Source organism: Erythrolamprus reginae, chromosome 1, assembly GCF_031021105.1.
Source record: "Erythrolamprus reginae isolate rEryReg1 chromosome 1, rEryReg1.hap1, whole genome shotgun sequence".
Lineage (NCBI taxonomy): Eukaryota > Metazoa > Chordata > Lepidosauria > Squamata > Dipsadidae > Erythrolamprus > Erythrolamprus reginae.
In genome coordinates this window covers 117,122,638-117,130,697 of record NC_091950.1, presented here as the reverse complement: position 1 = coordinate 117,130,697, position 8,060 = coordinate 117,122,638, and positions in this window count along the sequence as shown.

The following is an 8,060-nucleotide window of genomic DNA, read 5'->3' as shown; positions in this document are numbered from 1 at the left end:
AGCTAGATAATTGATCTCCTTCTGAGCTGTCTGCCACACTCTCCTCCTCCCTGTCACTCATGTCTTCTTGGTCAGAGGAGCCTTCATCATCAGATTCCACCGGGGGCAAAACAGGCCTGCAGCATGTGGATGTCTCCCCCACATCCACAGTCCTTGGGGCAGGAGCTGGGCCAGAGCTAACCACAACAGTATTGTATTGTATTTGGATTTCTAGGCTGCCCTTCTCCAGCAGACTCATGGCGGCTGAGATGGATCTGTCTTTACCATTTTATTCTTTGCAACAACAAAATGAAAACAAACCATCTACAAGGACTCAAGATTCTTTTGTTAAAAAAACCCTAAACGATTGTCTACAACTGAACAAGCAAATGTTGGTGTGCGGCGAGAAACCAATGAAACAAAGATTAGGTTTGAAAATGGGCCAGATTAGATTGGAAATTGAGAAGACAAAAATCCAAAAAGAACTGGGTTCTTAAAAGTAAGCAGAGAGGAAAGAAATTGAGAATGTTGCCGATGGTTCCCCCTCTAAGCCCCCCTTCCTCATGTCACATGCAGAACCAGGGGCCCTTATATGCATACACACACACACATTACATCAGTGTTTTTCAACCTTTTTTTCTTCAGGGGAACCTTTTGATGCCATGCGTGTGGAGGGGGCATTCAGTCGCTGGTGCCCATAATGAGTGGGCAGAGCCACAGCTTCGATGCCTCCCACTGGCGGCCAGAGACCCAGCAGCAACAAGCCCCATTCATCCACCCAGACACTGCCACCTGGGGCTCCCCCACCCTCCACGAGTGCACAAAACACTCTGCACACACATAGTGCAAAAGAATCCAAATGGAGGCCACCACCAGCCTTTCTGACTACCGGCAGGCACACCGGAACCGGGAGCACCCCCATGATATTAAAGTCTTGATTAAACAGGGGAAATTGTTGCAGCACTTAAATTACTTTCTGGCCTATGCTAAGATAACTTTAGATGTATGTAGGTTTCTTCACCAGGGTTGCCCAGGTAAACAAATATAATTAAGCCCACTTCAAAAAAAAAGAAAGAAAGAAAGAAAGAAAGAAATGGAGCAGTTACGTGAACCCATCTACTTCATCTAAGATGTCCGGTTTCATTACAGTATCATACCTCCAGGTATTACTTCCACTCTGCCTGCAAATTTGAATTCAGGATTCCCTTGGGCTGGCATACTTTAATTCTAACTATTCTCATTTCCTGTGAATGACTTGATTAAAAAAGAAGAAAAGAACCAATGCTTTTTGAGGATCTTTTTTGTATAAGAAAGGATTATTATTTCCCGTTACATTTCAAACTTCTGCTTGTACATCAGGTTCTCCAGTTAGATCTACATTTCAAATAAATATATGTCTTTTAAGCTGATTTTAATTTTGCTTTCCCTTTAGCCAGCACAGGTTTAATTAGTTCCTCACTGCTGAATGTAAGTTCACTAGCGTTGTGCTGAGAGGTTCTGTAAACAGCCTCAACTACATTGTTCCACATCATTCTATTACAATAATAAAATTAACATACAAGGGTAGAAACTCAAAGGTTCCAGAAGCAGCTTAGTCCCAGTGAAAATGACAGGAACATGAATGCATTTGATGTGCCACAACGCACCATTGCACATGATGGTACAGCTGGAATGGAGTCATGTTCTAGCAGAATCGGAGCTGATGCTTGCAGAAAAGTAAAAAGCAAGCGCAGCTTCCTGGAGATTTGGGGAATTGTTGTTCCAGTACATCTAGAAAGCATCAGGCAGGGGGAAAAAGGTATAGGGTAACCAGAGCTGTGATTTTCAAGCCATATCATTTTATCAAAGAAAGTCATCCTGCAGTTAAACACTTACGTGCACGAGGGCCATTCTGTAAAAATTACCACTTTTGGAATAGCATCAAAATGCATTACTACAGGTTTCTGAAGAAACGATATTGCAAGGTAGTTATTGTTAGCTCTTTCAGGGGCCAGGAGAATGATCCTTACCATTTTTATAAAGAATTGTGGTTTTGAAATGTCTCAGCTGGTGGCTCAGCCGTTTTTGAGGAAAAGAATGTGAGACTGGACCTGAGTATCAATTGAAGAGAGGTTAGCAGGGAATAACAGGGCAGCAGGCTAGATTGGAAAGCTAAGAATTGTTGGCTATCACCTTTAAAGACCAAATCGCATGGGACTAGATTATTTGCTGGACTGCTTCTCCCTGACAGTATCTGCTCTTCCTACTGGATTCAACAGGACAAGCAAGCTCCAAGTCCCTTTCCTGAAATCTTGTCCCCTAGTGGAATCTCAGAAAACATATCTTTTCCACAGAATATCTTTATACATATACATCTGTTGTGGTTAGCTCTGGCCCAGCTCCTGCCCCAAGGACTGTGGATGTGGGGGAGACATCCACATGCTGCAGGCCTGTTTTGCTCCCGGTGGAATCTGATGATGAAGGCTCCTCTGACTAAGAAGACATGAGTGACAGGGAGGAGGAGAGTGTGGCAGACAGCTCAGAAGGAGATCAATTATCTAGCTCCTCCTTGGATTCGGAACAAGAGTTAATGATACAGCCACGCATGCGAAGAGCGATGCATAGGCAACAACAACTGAGAGATTATTATCAAAGAAAATGAGGCCACCTGTGATTGGGTGGAGCTGTGGTAATTAGTGAGGCTGCTATAAATAGCAGCCTGTGGGTTTGGCCATTGTGGAGGATTATCTGATCGTTGTGTTTCATGACTGCTTTGCTGACTTTGACTTTTTGTGTGCTGATTTTTCCCCGCTTTGAAACTAAACCAGAGCAAAGTGTGTTTCACTTTGTGAAAGAAGAAGGACTGTGAATTGCCTCACAGCTGCAAGCTAAGTATCACAGAACTGATAAGGGACTTGTACAAATTACCAGTTTGTTTGGAGACGAGTGCTCTTTGCTATACAAAAAGAGGGCTTAGTTTATTTGCATTTTCAGTATAAAGAACATTGTTTTGAATTTTCAAATGTGTGTGTGTCTGAAATTGTATCTGTGCATTTTCGGGAGGATTCTACCAGAGAGCTCGACAGAACATACATCATAGAAAAGCCTCGCCTCAGTGATTTGGCAGAAATTATGAACCATTCATAATTTCCTAATTTTTCTTCAGAATCTTGTTGGACACCAATCCTTGAATACAGCTCATCTGTCTGGAATCCACACTGCATTTTGGACATAAACACTGTAGAGAATGTCCAGAGATACTTTAGTAGAAGAGCCCTCCACTCCTACACTCACAACAGAATATCCTACCCAACTATATTTACAATCCTAGATTTAGAAATTTTATAACTACATCGCCTTAAACACGACCTAAGCATAGCCCATATAATCATCCGCTACAACGTCCTTAATATCAACGACTACTTCAGCTTCAACCACAACAACATAAGAGCACACAACAGATACAAACTTAAAGTAAACCACTCTGAACTTGACTGCAGGAAATACGACTTTAGTAACCAAGTAGTTGATGCATGGAACTCACTACCAGACTCTGTAGTATCATCACCTAACTCCCAAAACTTTACGCTTAGACTGTCCACTGTTGACCTCTCCCGATTCCTAAGAGGTCAGTAAGGGGCATGCATAAGTGCACCAGCATGCCTTCCATCCCCTGTCCTACTTTTACTAGTATCATGTATATAAATATTGTTATATTTATACCACCAATACATACTTGACAAAACAATAAATAAAATAGAAAATAAATAAATAAATTATTATTATGGCGACGTGTTCACATTCTGGTTCTTCTTTTTCAAACCTCTGCTTTCCTACCTTCATTATTAATAATGTTTCCAACTTTCCTCCCATCTATTGAAGTTGTTGTTAGGGTCACACTCTACATAGTCCTTTTTATTGACATTTGCATGAGAGAAATCAAACATGGTAAAAGCATAATGGCCAGGAATCTTAGTATGGCAAATTTTACTAATTCTCTCTAACTTGAGAACCATCCACTGAACCAACCACTTACTCCTTCCATACTCAATCCTCTCCAGGTTTGGACTGGAACATGAGCTAGTTTTAACATCTGGTCTGTAATCTCTTTGATTAATCTCTTTTCCACTCTCATCTATTTCAACGCAACAGTTACTCAAGTTACTCAGAAAACCTTTTAGCCTTCCAGAAGACCATCAAAACCTGGCTTTTCATGCCGGCACTGGCTAGAATGGGGATATCTAGAGCTGGTTGTGAAGTCTTCTATAACGATAATTGAGGCACCAGGGTTTAGTTTTAGGGGGTTGGGGGATTTGATGGTTTATGATTTTATGATTACTGGTTTTACTGTTGTAGGCCACCCAGAGTTGTGTTTAAGATGGATGACCATACAAATCTTTTAAGTACCATCTTTGTCTTCTAATTTTTTTATCAATTTGGATTGACTCTGCTTTCTAAGTTTATATGCTAGCCATCTGCCTGGTTTATTTGCATGTTCAAAATAATGTTGTTTTGCTCTTTTAATTTTTTCAGTTATTTGATTTTGTTCTATAATTCTAATTTTATGTTTAATTACATTTATTTCTGTTTTAAAGTCTCTGTTCTTGGTGTGTTGCTGCGATGCAAATTCCAATTGTTTTAATTCATTTATTAATTGTACATACTTTAATTTATTTTCCTTATTGTATTTTGCTGTATAAGATATTGTTAACCCTCTTATATAAGCTTTGAGTGTATCCCATATATTCTGTGGAGTGGTGTCTGGGGTTTTATTAATTTCAAGAAATATTTTTAATTCCTTTTCGATCCAATCCTTATATTTCTTATCATTTAATATATTTCTATTCATCCGCCAAATATTCTGTTTGTTGTTCCTTCTTATATAGACCACTATTGGGTTGTGGTCAGCCCATGTGTTAACATCTATCTCTACTTCCCTTATTTGTTCTGCAAGCATTTTTGGTGTCCATACCATGTCTATTCTTGTCCAGATTTTGTGAGGATTAGAATAAAACGTAAATTGTCTTTTATGGGGGTGTCTTTCCCTCCATATATCATTTAACAATAATTCTGTTTTCATTTTTTGGAAAGTACTAGGTAGTAGATTTCTTTTTGTTTTTTTCCTTTTATTGTGACTCCCTCCCCCTGAATGGTCTAATTGCCTATTCACAATAGCATTAAAATCACCTATTATTAATACATTCTCAATAGCTAAATCTATTATTATTTGATGTAAATTTTTATAAAATGTCATTTGGTCTTCGTTGGGAGCATAAATAGAAACAACCACTATAGGTCTAGGTTCAATATCAACTTGTACAATCAATATTCTACCATCATTATCCTTATATATTTGTTTGGAATTTATAGAGTTCTCTACATACATCACCACACCTCTTTTTTTTTGATCTGCTAATGCAGCATACATTTTTCCAATTTTGGGATTCAACAATAATTTTTGGTTATCTTTTTTGATATGTACTTCTTGTAATATTGCAATTTGAGCATTTTGATTTCTGATTTTAGAGAAGATTTGTTTCCTTTTCCTTGGTTCATTAAGTCCATTAACATTTACCGAAAAGATCTTTAGATCTTTAGTTGTTGTCATTTAGTAGGTTTTTTGGTTTCTCGCTGAGGCTGAACTCTTCTTATAGCACCTTGGTCCTGCTCTATTACTTGAGCAGTGGCCCCCAAAAGTTCTTCTTGTTGGATTGCTAGTATCTCCCCTGATTGCTGTTGTGCTGGTTGTTGTTGAGCCTCTTGTTGTTTATCTGAAAAGTCCATGTGGCTGATGCCACTATTTTCAAAGAAATACCTAGCTTGTTCTACATTTTCCAGCTTGTATCTTGTAGAACGCCATGTCAGAGAAAGACCTTGTGGGATTAACCAACGATAGGTTATATTTTCTTTGATCAAAATTCTGGTAAGAAACTGGTAATCTCTTCTGCTCTCTCTGACACTTCTTGGAACTTGTTTTAATATTTTTATTTCCACTCCTTGATGTTGGAGTTTGGAATTTCTTGCCCAATGAAGTATGTCATCTCGTAAAGTTTTCCTGGTGAATTTAATATGAATCTCTCTTGGGAGATTGTGGCGACGGATGTAACTATTCGAAGTCCTGTAAACTTCATCGATTTCTTTCACTAGCGCAGCAGGATCCTCCTGGAGTATTCCTCCAATCGTTTCCGCCATAGTCATTTTTAAATCTTCATCTTTTTCCTCTTTCATGTTCTGAAATCGTAGTCCATACGAAGCACGTTGCATCTCCAGCTGAATAATTGATTCATCATGTCTTCTGTGTCTTGCATCAGCTCTCCCTTCAAGATAATCAATTCTTTTTGCATTTTTGTCAGATTTCTCTTCAACGTTTTTCACTCGATCATCACTTTCTTGGAGTGTTTGTTGGATCACCTTTATCTGGTCTTTCACCTCGCCCATATCAGCTTTCAATTGGGCCATCTCCTTTTTAAATTCTGCCAAAGGCAGATATTGTTTATAATTTTTATAAAGATCTTTATGCCAAAGACACTGTTAGTGAAGATGAGGTTTTTAATTACTTACAGGCTTCAAAATTACCACAAATAACAGAAGATCAACAGACTATGTTGGATGGACCAATAACAATGGAAGAACTCCTAACTATAATTAAAAAACAGAAAAACAATAAGGCCACTGGTCCAGATGCTATACCGGCAGAATGGTATAAGATAGACAATGAAATAGTAAGAAATTATATGTTAGAAACTTTTAACTTATGTAGACTTGAGGGTAAAATTCCGAAATCTTGGTCAGAATCGTTGACAACTTTAATACACAAATCCGGCACTGACCCAGTAAAAATCAAAAATTATAGACCCATATCTTTATTAAATGTAGATTATAAAATATTTATTGCCATTTATGCAGATAGACTTAAAAGAATTATAAATGGAATAATACATCAAGACCAAAATGGATTTCTACCAGGGCGACAAATTAAAAATAATCTTAGAACAGTAATAAACACATTAGAATACTATGAACAACACCCAGATAAGACAGCATCCTTAATGTTCCTAGATGCTCAAAAGGCCTTCGACAACGTTAACTGGACATTTATAAAAATGCAATTAAATAAAATGAGATTTGGCTCAAAATTTGTTAATTTAATAGATACTATATATTCAAAACAAACGACTAAGATAATATTAAATAATAATCAATTACAAGCACTTGATATAAATAAGGGAGTTCGTCAAGGATGTCCTATATCACCATTGTTATTTATTATGACACTTGAAACTTTATTAATTAAAATAAGAGCGGATTCCGAAATAAAAGGTTTAACTATAGGAGATGAAACTTACAAACTCCAAGCTTTTGCAGATGACTTAACGTTTATAATTGAAGAACCGATAACAACTGTTCCTTCTTTATTGCAAACTATTGAACAATACGGAAAGGTAGCAGGTTTAAAGATAAATAAAAGCAAAACTTCTTTCTTAACTAAAAATATGAATAAAATACAAGAAACTAAATTAGAAAATATTTCTGGAATAAAAACCGTAAAGAAAGTAAAATATTTAGGAATAAATTTAACAGCGAAAACAATAACATTAAAAAATGATAATTACATAAAATTATTATCAGAAATTAAAAAAGATTTAGAAATATGGAATAACCTGAAAATATCATTTTTAGGAAGAATTGCCACAATTAAGATGAATATTCTGCCCAAGGTTTTATTTCTCTTTCAGGTAATTCCAATAAACCCAGGGGGAACTTTTTTTAAAACTTTGACAAACTTAGTTAAAAAATTTATATGGCAAGGGAAAAAAGCAAGGATAAAAATAAACTGTTTGGAAGACATTAAAGAAAGAGGAGGATTTGGTCTTCCAAACTGGAAATTATATTACCAGGCCGCCGCCTTAACATGGATTAAAGATTGGATAACTTTAGAGAATAAAAGAATATTAAATTTAGAAGGACATGATCTTATGCTGGGTTGGCATGCATTTATATGGTATGACAAGGAAAAAAATCACTCATATTTTAAAAGACACACATTAAGGAAGTATTTACTAGAGGTTTGGAAGGACATAAGGAAAAACCACTTTTTAAAT